The 22,780-nt window shown below is 36.9% G+C and overlaps 1 protein-coding gene and 1 pseudogene across 2 annotated transcripts in view; both read right to left on the bottom strand.

Moving 5' to 3' along the window:
* MYOCD (myocardin) overlaps nt 1-22,780 on the bottom strand; it is an 83,242-nt gene that overhangs the window by 58,931 nt on the left and 1,531 nt on the right. The window lies entirely within an intron of this gene.
* LOC112477066 lies at nt 3,630-3,748 on the bottom strand (annotated as a pseudogene).

Genomic DNA, 22,780 nt, shown 5'->3' with positions numbered 1-22,780 from the left:
GGAAAGTTTAATCTAAAGAAATCTGAGTATGAATCAGTTCTGAATGTACTAAGGATTTTAGGAACAAAGAAAGCAGACAAACGAGAAAGCAGGGATGGGGGAAAGGTAGAAAGAAGTAAAAGAGAGAATTAGAATGGGAAAAATTAATTATTTTATTGTGAAAAGAATATTTGTGTATGTATGTGTGTATGAATATCTATTCCTGAGATGGCTATTAATTCATGTGTATGTAACAGGATAAAAAAGATGTGTTAAGCCGGGGGCACACTGGGTCCTGCCCTAGGAAACAAGAGATAGGCCAAATGTCCAGGCAAAACTGAATTGATAAGGCTACGCTTTTGCCCACATTATGAGCTGTCTCTCTGGGTCCAATGTAGACGTGATTCTAATTCTAAAAAAGAGAAAGAAAGGAAGAAAGGAAGGAAGGAAGGAAGGAAGGAAGGAAGGAAGGAAGGAAGGAAAAAGAGGGAGGGAAGGAGGGAAGGATGGAGGGAGGGAGGAAGAAAAGAAAAAAGAAGGAGAAAGGAAGAAAGGACAGAGAGGGAGAAAGAGGGAGGGAGGGATACAGAAAGGGAGAAAGGAAGGAAGGAAAGAAAGTAAAGAAGAAAAGGCAAAGAAAACAAACCTACTTATACACAAAAAAAAATTGCTGTAAGAATTTCAGAATGAATTTGGCTATTTGTTTAACTGTTTAGATAATTTGGAAGCAGTAAACTAGGTAGCAAGGTTATTCACATGAGCTATCAATTTGCTGTAATAAGCTGGGTTATTACCCATTCACCTCTCGGTTTGTGGGGATGACAAAGCTGGCAGTTTGACAAAGCTGGCAGGTCCAACTGAAACCCAGAAATTTCCCTTACCATCACTCATTGTGAAGAACAGTTGCCTTTTCCTCTATTAGGTGTAGAAGACTTTCCAATGCTCTAGTAATATTGTCCCTAAACAATAATAGTAAATATCTTAGTGATTCTCAACTCTTTGGCAATTGTTTGTTCTTGTTTGTTGTTTTCCATCGAGAATACCGCATGTGCCAATGAAGTATTTTCATCCAAAGGATATCAAAGAAGTTACTGGGGTCTGTGAGTTAAGCTTCTATTTGGTCCATTCTGATAAATCATCATTGCTAAAGGCATCAATCATCCTTATCCATTACTTCTCCCATGTTGCCATGGATATACTGCCTTCTTAAGGCCATCATATTATTCATATTTGATTGATTTTATGTTCTATCCTCCCTCCACTCAAATATTTTTTTTTCTGCTAAATTCTCCATTTTTCTTAAGCAAATTCCCCTTAGCCTCACGTGGCCTGTAGTCTCTGTGCAGCCTACTTGCCACAACCTTTACAACCTCTAAGAATGGTTATGTTTTCTGAAGAAAGAACAGGATATGTGGTCTAAAAGGATATTTTTTTCTGAATTATAAATTAATGTGTAAACTTTACTAAAGTCATAACATAATTTATGTCTATTACATATTTAGTAAGTCTATTTGGGGGAAGAGATAAATGTAAAATTACAAAAGAATGGCGACTACTAAAGAAAATAAAACATGTGTCCTCGCTGTCCTACCCATATATTCATCATCCACAGAGTCGTCTTCCTCTCTTTCTTCTAATGTTCCACAAATTCTAGTCTCTCTAAGAATTGCTCTGCTTTGACTACGTGAGGAATTACAAATAACTCCCCAAATTCTACTGAGGGAACCTAAATGTCTTCTTCTAACACTTCAATACAACAATACAAGGAATTCATCTCTCTGGGCTCCAGACCCCTTACCTGTGAAGGGAAGAACTAAATTAGAATTAGATGCAAACTCTTTAAAAAGCACTGGAAACATTTTTTTAACTGAAATATTACATGGAAGGAAAAAGCAATAGCAAAGGGTTAAGTGATGAAAGCAGAGGCTCTCGTGAAATGCAAAAGCTCCATGGATTTGAAAATCATTAGATCGGATGATTCTTAAATCTTTTCCAATTTAAAGACATTTTTATGATTTAGATCTAAAAAATCTCAAACCTCCTTAGAGGTATTGCTTAGAAACAGATGGAGTAATTTTATTCAGGAGCAAGGGTGGAAGTGGATTATGGTGCCATTGTACTAATCTGACTCCATTATTTCAACTCATCTTGGTCTTTTGAAAATTCTTTGTGGAAAAGTGAAGTCTCAAGAGCGCAGGAAAATTCCCAGTTCCAGCAGAGGACCAAGTCCAGGTCCCTCAGCAACAGCAGTAGAAAGAAGCCTCCTTTAACATCAGCAGATAGTAGTGGGCTTTCACTACTTCTGCAGCGCCTTCTTACAATGGACTCCTGGCTACTATTAGAATCTTCTATACTCTGCCTAGCAATCAGCTCCCCTTGGTAACTACAAGAGCAGGCATTATATCAAACCCATAATGCTGCTTGTATCCTCATTACTCTATACTTTTTCCCTGTTCTGCATGTACGATATGCCCTATGTAAATATTTTTTCAATAATTTGAATGTTGGATGATTAAATGCTAAAGTCCAAAATTTCATAGAAAACCAAAGTGAGTTGTATTAAAAAATAGTACACTATATTTTTTATACAATTGCATCTGTATTCAATTTCTGATTTGCACACAGGCAAATACCTACGAGTAGTTAGTACAAGGTCTCGCAAAGTTCTGTCTGCTGAAATCTATCAATGGGATGTCTTTGCAAGTCACATGAGTGTTCAGGAGACCAGGCCTTGTTCCTCTCACTAAATAGCTATGTGATCTTGGTCAAGGCACTACATTTCTCAGGCTTCAGTTTCCTCCTTCATAAAACAAGAAAGATGAGCTGGTGATCTTGAAGGCTCCTTGGAGTGCTAACATTTCATGACACTTGGCTTCATTTTCAACCAGGGTCTGTCTTTGTACATCTCCCAATTCAAGCCTCTGATATTTTTCTTAATCTCTAGAGTTTTCTCCATAAGATTACAATATTTCTTGTAATAGTTCTTAGTATTATGTTCAAAGTGCAGGAATGAACTACAAGATTGCAAAAACGGTAGCCTGCCAAGGGTTCTAAGAAGTCAGATGTGAAATGCAGGGCCCTAAAATGACCTTCTAGAGGGAAATGTGAACTAGAATAGCCACCACTTTTATGAATGCTACAGAAATCTTTAGTACCTTTCTGTTCACCAGGCCAGTCTGGTGATCATGCATTCATGCATTTACCTACCAATGCAGCCTCTCAAAAAGCATTTAGCAGTTCCTTGCTATTTTCTGAGGCATCTCTGAATACTGAGGAAAATACAAAGTAATTTAAGGCATGAATAATCTAGTGCAGGAAGAGAAGACATACACACTTGAGTTAGATAAATAAAGTGTTAGATAACATATAATTAAAGAATGCATATACATAGAAGGAAAACTGGACCTTTAATTTTAATTAAAGTAAGAACTAGACCTTTAATTAAGTAGGAGAACTGGACTTTTAAATGCTCTATTGAGAATCATATGGATAAGATGGTTGGCAATGGGAATTCTTAACTAAGTGAAAAACTTGAAAATGGAATAAATGTGATCTGTACCTTACTCAGAAAGGCTCCATGCTTTTTTTAATGTTGTATTTTCACCATCTGAAGTTTAATTGTTTTTTGTTTGCTTGTTTGTTTGTTTTTATGCCTACAGCACCTGGTCTTCCTAAGTGGTCTCCCATCCAAGTACTAACCAGGCCTGACTTTGCTTAGCTTCTGAGATCAGATAATATCAGGCGTGTTCAGGGTAGCATGGCCGTAGACTGAAGTTTAATTGTTTTTGTACAAGGGGCCTGTATTGTCATTTTTCACTAGGACCAGAAAAATATGTACTGTCATCCAGAATATTGCCTTGTTCAAGGAAAGGTATCCTATTGTGGAGTGGGAAGAGATAATACTGGAAAAGAGTTGGGGATTCGGGAACAGAGGGCCTTGAATGCTATGCTGAAGTGTTTGGACTTTATCTTGCAGAAAGAGGGAATGCTGGCACTTTTTGAGTAGCAGAGTAATATGCTAACATTGAGATTTTAGAGTAAGTAATATCATGCTAACATGGATAGGGAGACACAGCTGACTTGGAGACTCTTATGATCCATGCGTAAGACAAGAAAGTCCACTCGTATACAGTGGGAATGGAGAAGAGAGGAAAGATTTGAGAAACAAGTAGAAAAGAAAAATTACTATGTCTTGATAACGAATTAAAGATAGAAAGAGAGGGAAGGCATACGTGGAGGCAGGGAGGGAGAGAGACAAAGGGAGATAGAGTCAAGGGCAACTGAATAAAATTCACATGAAAATTTCTTTAATCAAACTTTTGTGAAACAATAAAAGGACAAACTAAAGCATTGTTACAATAATTATTGGTAGCAGAATTGCTCAAACTACCAAGAGCCTTTAAGGTAATACTTTTATGCAGGAATCTGACAGTAAGGTAGATGCTAGCTAGCATCATTCATTCATTCATTCATTTCATTCATTTGATGTTTGATCACCTACTATATCTCCAAGCACTGTTTTAGACGTGAAAGATCCAGCTGTGACTAAAGCTGTCATGGGTTCTGCCTACATAAATTTCGCAGTCTAGGCAAGGAAAAAGATGTTAAACAAATAATTACAATTGTGGAATGTCATGAATGGGGAGTTGCGTGTGGTTTGGGAATTAGAAAGGCTTTTCTGGTCTTTTCTCCCAGAAAACTTAAACAAATAAATAAATGATGTTGTTAAGCCCATAACACTTAATTTATTTCCCTCTAGTTCCATTCAACAACAGCTTGTTTGTTCGTGTGTACATTTGTAGGAGTAATTTTTGTTTCCTAAAGACTTGGTGTGTCTCATGAAAGAGGGAGATACTGACATGACAGCAAAGTTACTGGCAGTGGGAGAAATAAAAGAAAAAATGAGAAGCTGTTGATAACTGCCTTTTATTCTATTCTGAATGGTTTTCTGCTGGGTTTGTGAGGAAATGCCTGTTTTTAAAAAATCTTCTATGGATGTGGTTTTCATGCAGCTAAGATGTTCTCACTGAATTGCCTCTCTCCCTAATCACAGTTTTTGTTTCAAAGATGGGCACCCACACAGCCAGACTGGGTCTTTACCCAGGAATTTTAGAAATGGGACTGGGAGAGAGCAAACTCAATAATGCTGGGGTGGCCATTTTTAACCACGTGAACTGGGAAAACGATAAAGCTGATTGATAGAAAGAAAGAAGAATGGCGTATGGGTGAGGGCCAGGGAGAATTGTCTGAGGGTGTTCAAAGCCCCAACTCCAGGTAATTTTCCTCCAAGTCTCAATCATATTCCTGCCACTGAGTTGCATGAGACACCATGGTATCTTTATAGTAAGTGCTCTTTTTTGCTTAAGCTTGTTCAAAATTTCTATTATTTGATTTTCTACTGTTTGCAAACAAAGAGGCTCCCTACTGATTAGTGTTGAGGAGGTGCATCCGGTGGTGGTGGAAAGCTGTCAGTACAACTAAGCAAAACTTTGAGATCAATTGTAACAGTTAAACACTTCTATATGTGTGGACCTAGAGTTTGTAAAGGTGGCCAAAACATATAACCAGAGCAAGACATTGGCAAACCCAGGAAGCTGAGTCAGCCATGTCACAGAAAGCATCTTGGATGGCTGTTTTTGTGGTGTCCTCTCTATCTAGTGCCAGATAAACACCTCTTGTTACGGATACAACACAATATCAGCCAGCTGAAGTTTCTCTCTCCTCAGAAAGAGCAGTAGTACCTATCCATAGTTTAGTCCTTGAACTTCTTTGTTGAATCCTACCCCGGTTTAGCTGGATCGACCTTTATATACCATCTCTGATGTTGACATTATTGCATTCAAAGACACTGTTAGACACAGGCCATTAGGAAACTGTTGGCCAAAGGATAATTTCCTGGGAAGTAACAACCAGGACAATCATTGGAATTTTCAGGTCCCTTCCAGATCTGAAAGCTGATGTTATGCAACATATTTATAGATATAACTCTCCTCTTCTTGACCAAAAAGTATCCCGCCCACATAATTATTTCCTATACCTGACATTATCTGACTCTGGGACAAAGCCATCCTTCATATGAACAGCCTGAGTCACTCACAGGCTGACATGTTCTTCTCTGGGATACACAGGTGTTGAACCATCTGGTAAAGAAGATGTAAGGCCACTGTTGATGTAGAAATGGGAGAACGTGGCCTGATAGGCCAGGCTCTCTATGCTGTTCCTGCCTCAATCTTGGCCACATTTCCCAAACAAGGCTAAGAACCAGGAATTATTTTTGTGTGTAGTATTGATGCCTGAGAACACTCTGCTCCTTGCCTTCTGAGTCCAGGTACCAATAATAACTGTTCCCTGGTCAAACATTGCCCTGTGTGCTGATGCATAGCCAAATGGTTGCAGTGACCAAGAATGACATAGGCCCAACAATCTACCCATCTATTGCTGGGAGCATTCAGAGAGGAGGAAGCAAAAATGATGATCAGTTCATCGACGTAGCCCTTTCTGGTCTTGAGTGAGAAAGTGAGCCTGAGGGGAGCTGGACTGGCCTTAGTGGCCCTCACAGATGAGCAGGCATGCACAGAAGAAGCTGAGACCAAGCACACACTATCCTTTCTTAATCCTAAGATATGTGCTAACTCTGTGTCCTTTAAGAAGACTGAGAAACATTAATTCAGGCCAGCTTCTAGTATTGGACATCTGAAAGGTAAAAACCAGGAGAATATTCAAATCTAAAGAGTTCTAACTCAGAATTGCTATGCAGTTCCTTCAATGATCAAGCCTTATGCACAGTCCAAAGTTATTTTAGAAAGATGTCTGTTCACACAAACACTGCGAAGATTCTTTCCCTTTTTTTTCCTAAGCATCACACTCTCAGTTTGTCAAAACATTTGAAGAAGACTAATTCATGCCTCAAAAGGAATTCTCTCTCACTCACAAAGCTGCCAGGTTTGTGAGCTTAAGGCTTTTATATTGTAATATCTTGAGACACTAGAGGGATAAGGAACATGGACCTCAAGTGGAAATGCCTTGAGGCTTACGATGTCACTAAAGGGAAAGAATTCACAATTTGCATGTTCTCTGCAAGGACAGGATGAGAAAGAAAGTCATATGGCTTAAGCAAGCTGTGGCCAGTTTAGGTGCCTGTGAAAAGAAGCACAAGGTAGTAGTTGAAAACATGAGCTCTGGAGCCAGGAGTGCATGAGTTAAAGTCTCAGCTTTTCTATTAACTGGTGTGGAATCTTGTGAAATTTCCTTAATGGCTGGTGATTCAGTCTCTTCCTCTAGGAATAGGGGTGGAATGGAGGGAACAATAGTACCTCCTAGAGAATGGTTGTGAGGATTGAATTAGCACATGTTACATGCTTAGAGTGTGCCCAGCAAATAGCGAGCCACAGATAATTCTTGGGGTGCTCTACTGGGGCTGTAGTGAACCTCCCTAAATCTCTGCCTGTGTCCAGAGGACAGGCAAGCAACAGGCCACACTGTCACTAGAACTGCCCCAAGAGGATAGCTGTTCAGCTGCAGGGAATTTGTTCTTCCATCACAAACAGGTCCCTGAAGTACAGAACAGAAACTCGGCAACTGACATAAACAATTTCAAACAATAATCTCAGAAGACAAATTGCTCCATTTGGGCATCAAGATTCCTCTCAGAGGCTTTCCCCGCTTGTTTATGTATTCTATGGCGAAGAGCCATGAGTGAATTAAGCCGACAGCGTGCGCGCGCTGGGGAAGGCAGGAGGGGCCTGCGGGGAGAAGAACCTGCCATTTGACCTGCTTTCCTTGAAAGCTATTGCTGGGGGAGGTCCTTGAGAAAAGGGACTCTGAGTTATGCCTCCTTATGTCCACCTGTTCATCAAAAGAGGTCAAGAGATCTGGGGCTAGAAGATCCAGGTTTGAATCCTGCTTTGTCATTTTTTTGTGCCTGTGAATTTTGGCAGGTCATTAACCCTTTCAACCTTGGTTACTCATCCCTATAAGAAGGTATCTTTTTAAGGTACCATTATACCCAAGTGGGTAATTGCAGTGATCAAACTAAGACTCCTTTAACAGTGATAAATTGCTACACAAATATTAATGAGGTTAATGTAGGCATCGAGTGAATAACTGCATGAGAACTGAACACAAAAGAGAATTAGAAGTTGGAACAAAGGGTGCATTTTTATGAAGGCAAGGGAAAGGAATTATCCTCAAATTAAGATGAAATTTTTCTTTTCACGTTGCCGTAGTCCCTGAATATAGATTTAAGTTCTTTTCAGATCCTAAGTTAAGCCTGTGGTGTACTATGCTAACATTTAGAACATACATTGCCTTTTCTGATTATAAAATAAATGTATGTTCCTTATACAAAATTTGGAAAATGGACAAAAGTTTCAGGATGAAAAGAGAAATGAATGGTAATTCAAGTCTGTAGGGATAACCCACACTTGCTAATACTTTGCCTTCTTTCTTATAACTCAAACATGTATATGTATAGAAAAATACGTACTCTACAATTTCTCAAAAATTTGGATTGTATTATATATGCAGTCCAAAGTAGTTTTGAACACTACTTACATTATAAACATATTTCCATCTCGTTAAATATTCTTTGAAAGCACCACATTTAATGTGCAGGTTATGTTTTATTTTCAATGTATTCATTTTCATTTTGTAGAACATTTTAAATTTTTCCTTCAAACGACATAAATCTTTGACCCTTCATACAATATACATAAAATATACACAGTATACAATAAACGTATATATGTGTATGTATTATACATTATACACTCAAATTATTTTATATACTAGTATTGTTTTACTATTAATATATACTACTATTGTATATATAATTGTGATTGATACATATGCAAATATATTGCTATATAATATATATAATAGTGTGAGTATATATGTGAATATATATATCTTTCATTAATATACTTTACTGTACCTTTATATTTTAGAAAATAGTAAATACAGACATTAAAATTTTTTGAAATGTTAGAAAATAATCTTGGCTCTACTGTTTTTACAAGGTGTTGAAACAACCAAACAAAACATTTAAGAACATTTCCTGTCTCTGGGACATTCCATGGTGTCAGGTTCTAATCAATGTGTTAAGACTAGAACCCTCTGCAGAGGCGGGCATTCCACTAAGTTAAAGTTTCCTGTGCAATGTCTAGGCCTTACTCTGTTTTCCTCTCCCAGCCAATACTGTGTTGAACTGACTGAATTTTCACCTCTTTCTAATCTAGCTCTTTCTGCCTTGAAGCCAGTGCAGATGGCTACTATGTGCAAAGAAAGCTTTAAGCAGAGAGACCGTTTTGTTGAGAGAGCCACTTGTTTCAAAGCCAGACATCTGCCTATTTTTGCACCAGTTGTGTTTCCCCTGGATACAAATTCCTCAGAGGGATCATGTGGTAAACTTGGTTCTGAGAGCCCAGAGACCGGAATTCTGGTCCTAAATCTGAGTGACCTTGGACAAATTTCTTAATATCCTTGAACTTCAGTCCTCTTATCTGTAGGGTCAGCTTTGCAATCTCACAGAGTTGGTGTGAAAATAAAAGCATATTAACTGATGTAAATTTGTGTGGGGGGCAGGGAAGTTTAATGCAGCAAAAAAAAAAAAAGTGTTACAATTTAGCAGTCTCTTTCCCAGCTGTCTGATTCCCAAACTTTGTTCTCTTTGGAGAAAGCTTTTCCCCTTGATTTTAGTTTTAAATAGAACAGAATTTTCAATTATAAGGGTATAGGACTTGTACTCTCAGTAGAACCTGAAAATCAGTCATGAGCCTTTGCTGATCCTTATAACCACTGGTAACCTTGCAAGGATCCCAGACAAGGCCTGGGGCTCTTTTCAGAAACATATAAAGACCTGAACTGGAAAACAACTCCAGTTTCTGGAGAATAAAAATACTAAAAATTCCTTCCTAAATTTTTTTCAAAAGGGAGAGAATAAGTGTTAATATGTATATAATCACTTTATTGAATACAGTGTAAATTCTATAATGATAATGATTATATTCACCACTTTTAAACACAACCTGGGGTAAAAAAGAAATGAAAATAGCAGCAAATCTTAAGAGAGAATTATGACAGGCAGGTTGCTGTTAATTTAGAAACAATATGATTTTTACAATAACATATAAATTGTTTTAAAATATTATAAATTAACATACTATATAGCATAGTGATATAAATATGATATAATAATTAATATATGTTAATCTGTGAATAAAATTGCTACCATTTGTGAAGTGTATAAGCATATTCCTGCACTTTGTTAAACACTCTTAATATGCTTTTTCACTAAAACTTCACAAACTTTCCATGGGGAGGCTTTTTTGTTTCTACATTTACAAATGAAGAAGTGGTGGTTCTAGAGCTTGAAGGATATGCTCAAGTTCACACAATCAGGAAGGGTAGTGCCAGGATTTGGACACAGGTCAGCCAGGCTATAGGACCTATGCTACAACATATACATTTAAAATTTCCAGTATAAAGTAATATTAGGATTGCGAGTTTTCAGTCTCAGCTGAAGTGTTTTCGGTTGTTGTTTGAATGTGAGCATGCTCTTGGATTGGTGGGAATTTATTAACAACTTAAACCTCTAGGTGTTCAGCCAATTTTCGATTTAGTCGTTCCTCAGATAAGGTATCTTTCATCCCCCATTACTCCATGCCTTAAGAATAAAAAAGCATCCCAGACAAGAAAAAGCCAAAGGAGTTCATCACCACCAAACCAATATTACAAGAAATGTTAGAGGAACTTTTTTAAAAAGAAGAAAAAAAAGGATAAATAATAAAATGGCAATCACTACATATCTATAAACAATTGCTTTTAATGTAAATGGATTAAATGCTCCAATCAAAAGACGTAGAATGGCTGAATAAATAAGAAAACAAGACCCTTACATATGCTGCCTACACGAGACTCACTTCAGATGGAAAGACACAAACAGACTAAAAGTAAAGGGATAGGAAAAAATATTTCGTGAACATGGAAATAATAAAAAAAAACAACTAGAATAGCAGTACTCATACCACACAAAATAAAGTTGAAAACAAAGGCTACAGCAAAAGACAAAGAAGGATCCAATAATTCTATTTCTGGGTATTTACCCACAAAACCCCCCCTAAAAAAACTAATTAAAAAAGACATATGCATCCATATGTTCATTGCAGCATTATTTTCAATAGCCAAAATATGAAGGCAACCTAAGTGTCCATCAGTGGTTGAATGTATAAAGAAGAGGTGGTACAAATATAGAATAGAATATTACTCAGCTATAAAAAAAAGAATGAAATCTTGCCATCTTCAGCAAATGGATGGACCTAAAGGGTATTATGCTACGTGAAATAAGTCAAGCAGAGAAAGACAAATACCGTATCACTTCAATTATATGTGGAATTTAACAAACAAAATAAACAAACAATAGAGAAACAAACTCATACGTGCAGAGAACATCTTGATAGTTGCCAGGTGAAGGGGGTTTGGGGAGATGGGTGAAAAAGAGGAGGGGATTAAGAAGTACAAATTCGTAGTTACAAAATAGTCACAGAGCTTTACAGTACAGCATAGGAAATACAATCAATAATATTGTAATAACTATGTACGGTGTCAGATGGATACTAGATTTATCATGTGATCACTTTGTAAGTTTTATAAATATCTAATTACTATGTTATACGCTTGAAACTAATGTCAACTATAATTAAAAAATAAAAAATTATTTAAAAAAATAAGTGAATGAGCAAACAACATTCACTGTTAATTGGTTTATTACCAAAGTTATTCCTTTCTATTACAGAAGATAATAAGAGGCACTGAATATATAATCAAAATAAAGAATATAGGAATATTAGAAAGAAGAAAAATTTTAAATTACTCATAATTCCACTACCCAGAGATAATCACTTTGCAAATGGGTCTTTCCAGGCTTTTTTCTACACTTTAACACTTTGGGTATGTTTGTGGTGTTTTGAGCCCTAACTTGTTGAGTTTAAAATATTTCAGCTTTAAAATATATTCTTTTTTACTGCCTTTATGGTCAAGATATGAGCCTGATATTTAGAATTTATTGACATTTCTCTATGTGTGTGTACACATGCACACATGCGCATGTTGAGAGAAGGTGGTAAATTTAAATTTATCTTTCAATATCCTATATTATTGAAGTGGTTTAAAATATGTAATCAAATTAACTATTCATAGCCTCTAAATCCTCATTTAAATTTTTGTCTATTTGATTAGACTTACAGAAAGATGTTTTCCACTACTACTATTATGTTGTCAATTTCTCTTTATTGTTTAAACATATTTTCTGTAGACACTAATACATTCTTATTTTAAAAGATTCAAATGGTAAAGATAAGGTCTTGCCCTCCTCCCAACCTGAGCATCACTGTACAGTTTGACTTATATTCTTGAAGGTTTTTTTCTGTGTATTTACATCTAAATAATTTTTTAAAAACAAATGCGAATATGTTGCCTGACTGTTTCGTAAATCGCTGTTGTAAAAAAATTAATTGTATGTTTTGGAGCTCTTTCTATGTCAGTTCATATAATATTTTATCATTTCCCTTTTGCTCTGAATTATATTTTATAGAATGAATGTACTATAATTTAATTAACCATGCCCCTATTGATGGATGTGTATGCTATTTCTTCCTTTTTTTTTTTTTGCATTTTAAACTATGATGCATTGAAAATTCTTGTACATGCAAGTATTTCTTTAGATTAGATGCTTTGAAATTTTCTGGTTGATGGTGAGGCTCTTTTAAAATTTAGCAGAGACTGTCAAATTGCGTCCTTTAAGACTTTACAGATTTGCTTACCAATAGGATATACATGCCTATTTCTCCACACTTGTCCAATACTTGATGTTATCAATATTTAAAATTTTTGCTAATCTTATGTTTGAAAAAAAATAATATCCTGCTCTTTTAATTTGCATTTTCTTGAATGTTAGTGAATTGAGCATATTTCATGTGCTTATTTACCTTTTTTCCCCGAGTTACCTTTCTTTTATGTTGTATGCTTGTAATATTATTGTTTATAGAAGCTCTCTTAATAACTTTGTCTGATATAGTCATTTCAAATATTTTCTTTAAATAAACTGTTTGACTTTAAAGTTTTTTGGTAATTTTTTTTCTCATGCAACGTTTTAAACTTTTTAAAGTGTCCAAATATGCCATTTTTTATTTCAACTCTTATCTTAGTGACATGCTTGGGAGGGTTTGTCTCACTCTAAGATTATAAAATTGTTCTCCTATGTTTTCTTCTAATATTTTACAGATTTCCTTAGCTCTTTGATCCATATGGAATTTATTTTAAGACATATTATAAAATAGCTGAATTCATTTATTTCCAAATGGGTAGTAAATTTTCCCAACAAACTTTCATCACATATTTTATTGCTGATTTGAACAGCCATCATTATTATTAAAGATTAATAACTAATAATTAATTAGAGATTAGATTCACACATATATACATAAATCTCTGTGTGTATATATACACACAAAATTCTGATCCACTGATAATATTTGTCTGTTTTACCCCTAATACTAACTACTAAATATTTCTTTTATTTTTTCAACTTTATTGAGGTTTAATTGACAAGTAAAATTGTAACATATTTCAAGTGTACAACATGATGATTAGGTATACATTGTCAAAGAATTCTCCTCCATCGAGTTAGTTAACATATCCATCACCTCACATATTTACCTTTTTTTTTTTTTGGTGAGAACACTTCTACTCTCTTAGCAACTTTACATTATAAAATACAGTGTTATTAACTATAGTTTCCATTTTATACATTAGATCTTCAGACCTTATTCATCTTATGAAAGACAGTTTGTACCCTTTTATCAACCTCTCCCTAGTTCGCCCACCTTCCAGCCTTTGGCAACCACTGCTCCACAGTCTGTTACTAGATGTTTTTTATATAGCTATGTTTGTATCTTGAGGCAAATCTATTCTTACTGTTGTTAGTTTTCAAAATTTTTTGAATTTTTTTCTCAAATAAACTAAGATTGAAATAGTCAAGTTTCATTAAAAGTTCTAGGATTTGGTGGTGGTGGGGTGACATGTATCATTTATAGTTTAATTTGTACTAGAAACAGGTGTCTTGATAAGTCACTATTTAGGCAATCAAGGACAATAATGGCAATTAAGTATGTGCCTGGAGTTGTAGTCCAGAATGAGGTATATTAAATCCAGTAAGCCAGGTGTGTATGTGATGGGTGAGGGTGGGGAGTGGGAGCAGGTAGCTTTAAGTTGTAATAAAGATGGTCATCGTGGCACAGTGAACAAATGGGATCAGATCTGGCCTCTGTCATTTTTTGGTTATGTTACTCTGACCAAGTTGTTTAACATCTTTGAGTCTCAGCTTCTTCATCTATGAAATGGGGATAATCATATCTGTAGCATAGCATTTTTGGAAAGATTAAATGAGATAATAGCTTCTCAATAATTCCTAGTTCTCGTCACTTCTTCTTTGAGGAGTCATCAGTCATATTTGGTAAGAGGTGGTCCCCAAATAATAAATCACACAGAAGTTCTCAAAATTATCAGGTAACTGTGGCTCTTTTTTTTTTTTTTAATTGACTGAAAAGGTGTCTAAAGCTCATTGAACATCAGTCATCATTAAATAAATACCCAAGATGACTCTGAATTAGTTCTATTACAGGGACAAGTGTTCATCGCCATATGGAAATAGGACTTGGGTTAGGCTTTGTACACTGTAAGTTCTCCAGAAATACTAGTTACCATAGTAGATCGTAAGATTAATATCCATTATTCCCACACTTGGACATTTAAACTTGAGTATCCTATAAAAACAATTTGGAGAATGAGAAAGTTTATATGCATAAAGATTTTCATACTAGTGCTACTTATAATATCAAAATCATAATGGGCTTAATTTGCCGATCTGAGTGGGAAAAGTTTAGTATATTACTATATACTCATTTAGTGGACTTGAATACAGTCTAAAAAAATTATACTGCTATATAGCAGCTTGAAAAACTACTTATGATTTTATGCTGAATGATAAAAGTCTGAGTGTAAATTTATGTATACATTTTGATATAACTTTGTAAAAATCCTTATGCATCTGGACAAGGACAGGAAAGGAACACAAAATAGTAAAGACATACAAAGTATTGAGGAAATTATTGTTCAATTAATGTTGAATAGCATTTTCTGGATTTTGCCTGTTTTGGAGCCTTATTGCCCTATCTGGAGCTTGAGTATCAAAAAATTCCATGTGGAACTTTACTTCAGACTGAGAAACCAGCCCAATCAGTCATGAGGAGAACAAAGTTGAATGATTTATTGAAGGGTGAGTGTTTCCAGAATTAGGAAAGTCAGAACAGTTTATGGGATATTTTTCAGTCATTTCACCTTATCTGTGAAATGGGGATATTCCCTGGTGCTGCTTGATTTTATTTTGAGAAAAAACTGATGACTTTGTACCATTTAAGAGGCTGAGGGGAAAGAGATGAAGATTGAGGGGTAAAAAACTTACATGATAGATCAAGTTGGGGTGCCAGACAACAGGTGCTAGCCAAGAAATAGTGAGTATTTGAGAGGTTGTGTATTCACTCATTATCGCCACACATATGAAGTAATGGCTAAGTTCCTATACATGAGGGAACCCCAAAATATGTTTTACAATATTACACTTAATTCACTATTTAAGTCACTGTTTCTACTGCTAGAATTCTATTGCTCTTCTAATGATCTCAAGTGGCTGAACACAGCAAATGTCCACTGCAGTGACTGAAATGATAAAAAGATACTCTGAAAGTGTCTGCAGGGAAATGAAGAGAATTTCTCTTCTCTCTACAGGAGGAACGAAAAAAATTTTCTTCCTTCAGTAATAGTCCTAGAGGGCATCTTGTTGTGCCCTGTAAAAATAAAAGTCGGACCAGAGGGCAGGGGGCAGAGGAGAGAGGGGAGCCGGGAAGTAGACGGGGTAAAGGGGATCAAATATGCGGTGACAGAAAGAAAGATAACTATGAGAGATGAACTACAACAACAAAAGTCAGGATCAGCCTTATTTATTCTAAATTTCAGAGAATAAACAACATATTTTGTTTTAACAGAATTCGGAAACCTTTGAATTTTATCTAAGAGTAATGATCTAAGTCTGGTTAAGTAAAGCTTGACTAACTAGCTATTCTGGATGATCTCAGAATAGAAGTTAGTGCAAATTACTGACTTAAAAGACAAACATTACCTGCTTAATAAAGTTGAAAATTGAAGTACTAAAATTGTAAGACTGCAAAACTATTATTCGTCTGATGGTTTTGTTTTTTAAAATTCTATTTAGGGCTGGGACCTGTGTTAGTGGTGAGAACTGCGGTGCGCGCTGCGGTTCCCGCAGCCCTGCCCGGAACCTGTCCAGGAGCAGCACTGGGCAAAGCAGCCTCACCCCCCACTCTGCCTCCTCACATGCGAGGGGGCGGTGAAGCCATTCTGTGCAAAGGGACACGTGGCCATGACAGCTGCAGTCACGTGCCAAAGGTGGGAGCAACCCAGAGTCCATCCAGGGTTGTGAACAAGTGAAGTGTGGTCCATCCGCAGAGCAGGTGTCAATCACAGAAAAGAATGCTGTGCTGACACCTTGAAAACATTATGCTCGGTGAAAGACCGGATGTAAAAGTTAAACAAACAAACAAACAAATAAATAAAATTATATTTATATCCATCAAAGCCTTTTAACTATACATGCTTCTCTCTTGCATCATTCACATCCCACCAGGTTAAGTAATCCCTTCCCACGTGAGGAATAGGGACTTCTTTTTTTATATACAAAACAAAAATATTCATAAAAGATTTATTTATGTATGGGACTTCTTTCTATGAAATAAACCCTCGATAATTCTACAAGGGTCTTTCTCTCACAAATGGCATGAATCATTTTATCAATATGGAAAGAAAGGCCCCGTGAACTGAATTGACTTTCCCAAAGTCATGGAGTCATAGAATGGGTATGATGGGGTCCCACAGTGTGTCTGCTTATGGGAGAGAAATCCGGAATGAAGCTGGGGAGGCAGGTACCTGTGAAATGCACCTGCTGGCTTCTCCTTCCTGATCTGGGCAGAGATGCAAGATAGCTAGCTGGTCACCATCTCCTAGATGGCCAATGAGTTCTTGTTGAAAAGATGGAAATAAAAGAGATGAATGAGCACTTTAGGCTCCAGCAGCTTCTATTCAGGTTTGGTTTTCTTGAAGTATGTAAGATTCTAATCCTGGGGTTGAGAAATTCTGCTTCTGCCATGCACACCTGTTATTCTCCAATTTAATCCTATTAGATGAGAATCCATTCGATTTGGTTCAATCCAATTTGATAAAATCTTATTGTGTCTGTCACATACTGTAGCAGATAAAAGACAAATGCCACTCTCTCTGGTCTTAAAAAACTTATTTTTTAAAGTACTTCAGGTACACAAAATTAGATTAATCATAATTCTTGGTCCATGTTGCACTGTCACACTATCATCATTGGTCCACAAATGAACATTGTTTAATTAATTTGGCTAAGAATAGTATGCATATAACCACTGCCTAACCCACGAACACCACCAATAACTTCTTTTTTACCTTGGACTAGACCACTATCCCCTCATCTTGCCCCTCCCACTCCAGAGGTAACTACTGAATTTTGTATTTATATTCACTCATTTCTTTTGTTGTTCTAGTTTTAATGTATACACACATATGCCTAAAATATATAAAAACATTATATTGTTTACTTTTATTGTTTTTGAATATTCTTTGGGTGCAAAATAAAACATATTAATTCAAAACATACTCAATAGGCCTTCTCTCTACTAATCACTGTTCTAGGTGCTGGGAAATAAAGCAGTGAAAACAAACAAACATACAAAAATTCCTATCCTCATCGACAAATAACAAACAAATAACCAAGTTAAATGTTTAGTATGCCCATTCATGATAAGAGCTATAGATAAAAATAAGGCAGGGAAAGTCCAAGGGGGAGGTCGGGGCTCCTGCGTCATAATTAAGACAATGAGGGAAGGCCACTGAGTATAGGAGTACATCTAACACAGTCACACCTGAGGCAAGAGCAATGATCTCAAGCAGGTGGCCCCAGCCAGACCCCGAGGGTTCCTTGGCTTTTAAAAAAGATTTTTAATTCCCATTTAGGACTTAAAATACATTCATCTTTTAAGATTCAGCTAATTGTGTTTCAATGTGGAGTTCTGAAGGCACAGTTTGCAGGAACCATGCAAGGGTATTAGAGAGCCAGCTCTAATATTTCATGTGACGGCATGGAGTGTGTCTTTTCTGCTCCCCAATTGTATCCCCAGCTTCAGCACAGTTTCCATGACAAGGGAAACATGAAAGAAATAGCTGTTGAATGAATGAATGCATAAATATATAACATTCATGCAGCATTTTTCAGGTTGCCTGTGAGCTCTTTGGAGACTGGGATTAGAATCCTATGATTGATATTCTTGGGGTATGGTATTTGTCCTGACACCAATAACTTACATTAGAAATATTAAAATCTCTGAGAAATCCTACAGTTAAAAATCCAACTTTAATCTTTCAGTATATTCTGCCCTCTGTAAAAAAAAATATATATTTGCTGCTGAATGACTGTTAATATCCTGTAGAATTAGTTTTCTGTGGATCACCCTAGAGAAAATACTGGGATTATGGCTAGATAATCCACATTATGAGAAAAGTTCTGCAGAACAAAATCTGTAGGGCAGAGCCCCTGTGGAGGTGTGAAAGATGGGAATGCCATATCAGAAGTTGCTGTCATAGGCAGAATAATGCATGCCCCATTCTCTCCAAAGATGCCCGTGTCTTAATCCCTGGGACCTACAAATATGTTACCTTACATGGTCCTGTGGACTGAACTGTGTCCTCTCCCAAACTTGTATGTTGAAGCCCTAATCCCCACTGTGATGGTAATTAGAGATGGGACCTTTGGGAGATAATTAGGTTAGATGAGGTCATGAGGGTGAGGTCCTCAGAATAGGATTAGCACCCTCATGAGAAGACATATCAGAGACTACCCTCTCTCTGTCTCTTTCTCTGTGCTGTGTGGGGACACAAAGAGAAGGTGGCCACCTGCAAGCCAGGAAAGGGGCTTTCCCTAGAACCTGACTCTGTTGGCACCCTGATCTTGGACTTCCAGCCTCCAGAACTGTGAGAAAATAAATTTCTATTGTTTTGTCACCCAGTCTATGGTATTTTGTTAGAGTGGCCCATGTTAAAACACTTGGCATAGGGGAATTAGTTAATGCTGCAGATAGAATTAAGACTGCTAATCAGCTGACCTCAAAACATACAGATTATCCTGGATGAGCCTAATTGAATCTCAAGGGTCCTCAAATGTGGATGCCAGAAGCAAAAGAGTTGAAGTCAAAGAGAGGTTTAAAGATGCTATATTTCTTCTTTAGAAGATGAAGGAAGAGGAGACAGCCTCCAGAATCTAAAGAGAACCAGAAAACACGTTCTCCTTAGAGTCTCCAAAAGGCGTACAGCCCTGCCATCGCCTTGACTGTAGCGTAGTGAGACCCTTTTCAGACTCCTGATCTCCATAACTATAAGATAATATACTTGTGGTGCTTATAAGCCACTAAGTTAGTAGTAATTTACTACAGCAGCAACAGGAATCTAATGCCGTGGCTGAGAAAAGAATCAGTGGTTGTCAGCAAAAGAAGGAAGAAGTTCAGCTATGAACAGTTTGTACAGAAGCCTACAATGACAATTCGCCCTTACGTTCCTCCTATTCTGATTATGTCTAGTAGAAATTCTTGAAAGATTTTGATGGAATAAGTTTTCTCAAACTTCAAAAAATATTCTACTGATCATTTCGTTAGCAAGATGGAACTGGAAACTAGTTAAGATATTTGTGCATCAGTGGGCTTCACACTCAAAAACTATCAATGCAATTTTTAAAAGAAGATTGAGCATGGGTAAAATATTTGTTCTAAGTTTCAAACTAATTAATGGTGAAGGTAGGGCCAGAGCCTGAGCTTCTCTTCAGATCATGGTGGAAATCTCTTCAATAGTGATCATATGGTAAAAACTTTTAGGACCAACCTCTTAGTCCAATCTGTTCAATTTATAGGAGAGAAAATTCAGTCCCAGAGATGTTAAAGATATAGCTTAAAGTAGAAATCAGTAGTCTTTTTAGGTGATCTGAAGGATGGAGGACAGAGAAAACACAGAGAAGATGACCTGTGGAGTCCTGAGATGTCCCTTGCTTTCTCTGGAAAGACAAACAGCAATTGCAGACTCTGAAGCCCCATCCCTGGATATTGCTGGGGGTAGAAAAATGTGGTGTTGGTGTGTTACACCTTCCAATGCTTAGCTGAGTTCACCTACTGCTTCTCTACTGCTTGCTTTGCCTGCTCCTTGGCTTCTTTCAGCTGCAGCCCCAAGTCCTGGAGCCCTTCCACCCCAGCAGCTTACCCTCCTCTTCCCCAGAAAGCTAGAGAGGAGTGCCCAATCCATATGCAAGATCTATCCCAGAGGACTCAGAGTTTATGCTCACAGCACCCTCTTCTCATTCTAAGTCTCTGCTTTCACGCCTAAAATGTGAAGTTTGCAATTTGGGGAGTCTTTGGGCACCAAAAACCTTGAGAGCTTGATAGGGCAGCAAAGAGCGTTGATCAAAGACTGCTCAGATTATGGGTAGGGTCACCAGATAAAATATGGAATGCCTAGTTCAATTTGGATTTCAGATATAAGTAAGCCCCCGATACTACAGCATGCTAAAAATATCATTTATCTGAAATTCAAATTTAAATGGGCCTGCTGTATTTTTATTTGCTAAATTTGACAACCCTAAATTTGTGAGAGATAGAGGCAAGGTCATGGCAAGTACCAGGGTCTGCCTTTGTGTGGGCTGTAGAATGGAAAACAGAGAAAAAAAGAGAAATAAACGAATGAAACACAACAGTTCTTTAGAAGCAAAATCAATTAATGGCCCTCTCTCCATTCTATCTTTGTGCATGGTGTGTGTGTATGTGTGTGTGTGTATGTGTGTGTGTGTGTACACACATACATATAAGTCCTTGTATTTTATGGACACAAGGATTATGACATTGAGGAAAACTGTTGACAGTGATACTGATTACAGATATTGACAAAACAATGGTGAGATCAAACAGTAAAAATGTAGTTAAAAAGTAACACTATTTATTGAATTTATGTGAACTGCCTACCATTTATGCCCAACTGCCTGCACAGTCCAATCACAATGTTGCTTTTTCTCAGTCTTTACATGTCTTCAGAGAACTATAAAATGTTACAAAAGGGTCTGAGAAATCACCTCATCCAACCCTGACATTTACAGATTAAGGAACCAAGACTCAGAGAGGAGGTAACCAATGCAGAATCCAGCAGCCTAATAATAATAAAACAGTATTTTTTGAGGTCTTACTAAAAGCCAGGTATTTTCCTTAGTGCTCTACTTGTATAATCACATTTACTCCTCACAACAACTTTATAATCATTCTCATTACTCAAATGAGGCAAATTGAGGCAGAGAGAATTATGCCGTTTATCTTCGGTTCAAGTAGAGGTGCCCACTAAAAACCCAATTAGTTTGGTTCTAGGCCTATACGCTCAACCATGAAACCCTGAAGCCTCTCAGATAACATTAGTTTATATCACTAAACATGTTCATACATGTAAACTTTCACAGTTTACTACTCCTGTGGCATGAGTTTGTAGTTAATAACAAGATCACTTGAATACAACTTACAGAAAGCTGGCTAGATGCTGTTGTCCTACTTGTCAATTTCAGAGTCTGCTCACTTATAAACAAGCCCTATAATACAGTGAGTATGATCAAAGACCAACTTAGTTTCATTTATTTTTTTGAACTATTTTTAATGAAATATGTAACACTAGGCTCTACTATCAAAGCAAACACTAGTAGTGAGATAGAGTTTTATGAACTTACATTTTGAGTAGCTCGTGAAAAAAAAAATGAAAAAATAAGTGAGAGAGAGAGAGAAAGAAATCAAAAGAGAGCAGGTTTCCTTATCCATTGTTAACCACAAAATAAACCAAGTTCTCTTAGAAGAGGCAAGCCCTTCTGTTAGCATGCTGCCAGCCAGGCTTCTGTGCTGGTGCAGCTACAGTAGTAATTATATAGACAGAATGATCACCATCCTCAATATTCCATTTACTTAGTTTTATATGCTGCTTGTTTTTTTTTTTTTTTTGTCTTTCAGATTATCAACCCCTTGCATCTCAGATAATTAAACTACTTTGTCCTCTTCCACACCACAACTTCTCTGTTTATCAAAGGTAGATTAAACACGCCTGTGTCTGCTTTAATATCATGTTTCCTGAAGCTACCCTTCCTGTGACACAAAAGCCTGTCCAAGCTTTTAAAAAAATGAGGCAGCAATTGGAATTCTCAGAAGCTTCAGGATCTAACTGGGATATACCAGGACTCCACCAGTGCACTAAGATAGGAATGAGGGGCAGTGCAAACATTGTATTCCCTCTAGTCTGCACTTTAGGGAGGAAGGATTCGTTTGCTAAGTCTGCTTTGCAATTCTATCTAGTACCTTCACCAAATTCATTTAGACAATCCTGCTCCTCCCCTGCCCACCCTCCCCTCTCCCCCCATATGATACAGGAAGCGTGCATTTGAAATGAATGTATCTTCTTGCAAAACAAATCTGCATCCTCTCTTCTTCAGAAAGGTGGCAGTGTTGCCTTGCGGTTTTGACGAAATTACAAAGCACTGTTAATGTCTCCAGCGGATTAACTGACCAACCACCTCACCTCGCCATGAGAAGGA

This window comes from Pteropus alecto, unplaced genomic scaffold, assembly GCF_000325575.1.
Source record: "Pteropus alecto unplaced genomic scaffold, ASM32557v1 scaffold52, whole genome shotgun sequence".
NCBI classification, from domain to species: domain Eukaryota; kingdom Metazoa; phylum Chordata; class Mammalia; order Chiroptera; family Pteropodidae; genus Pteropus; species Pteropus alecto.
This window is presented reverse-complemented; position numbering and strand designations above follow the sequence as displayed.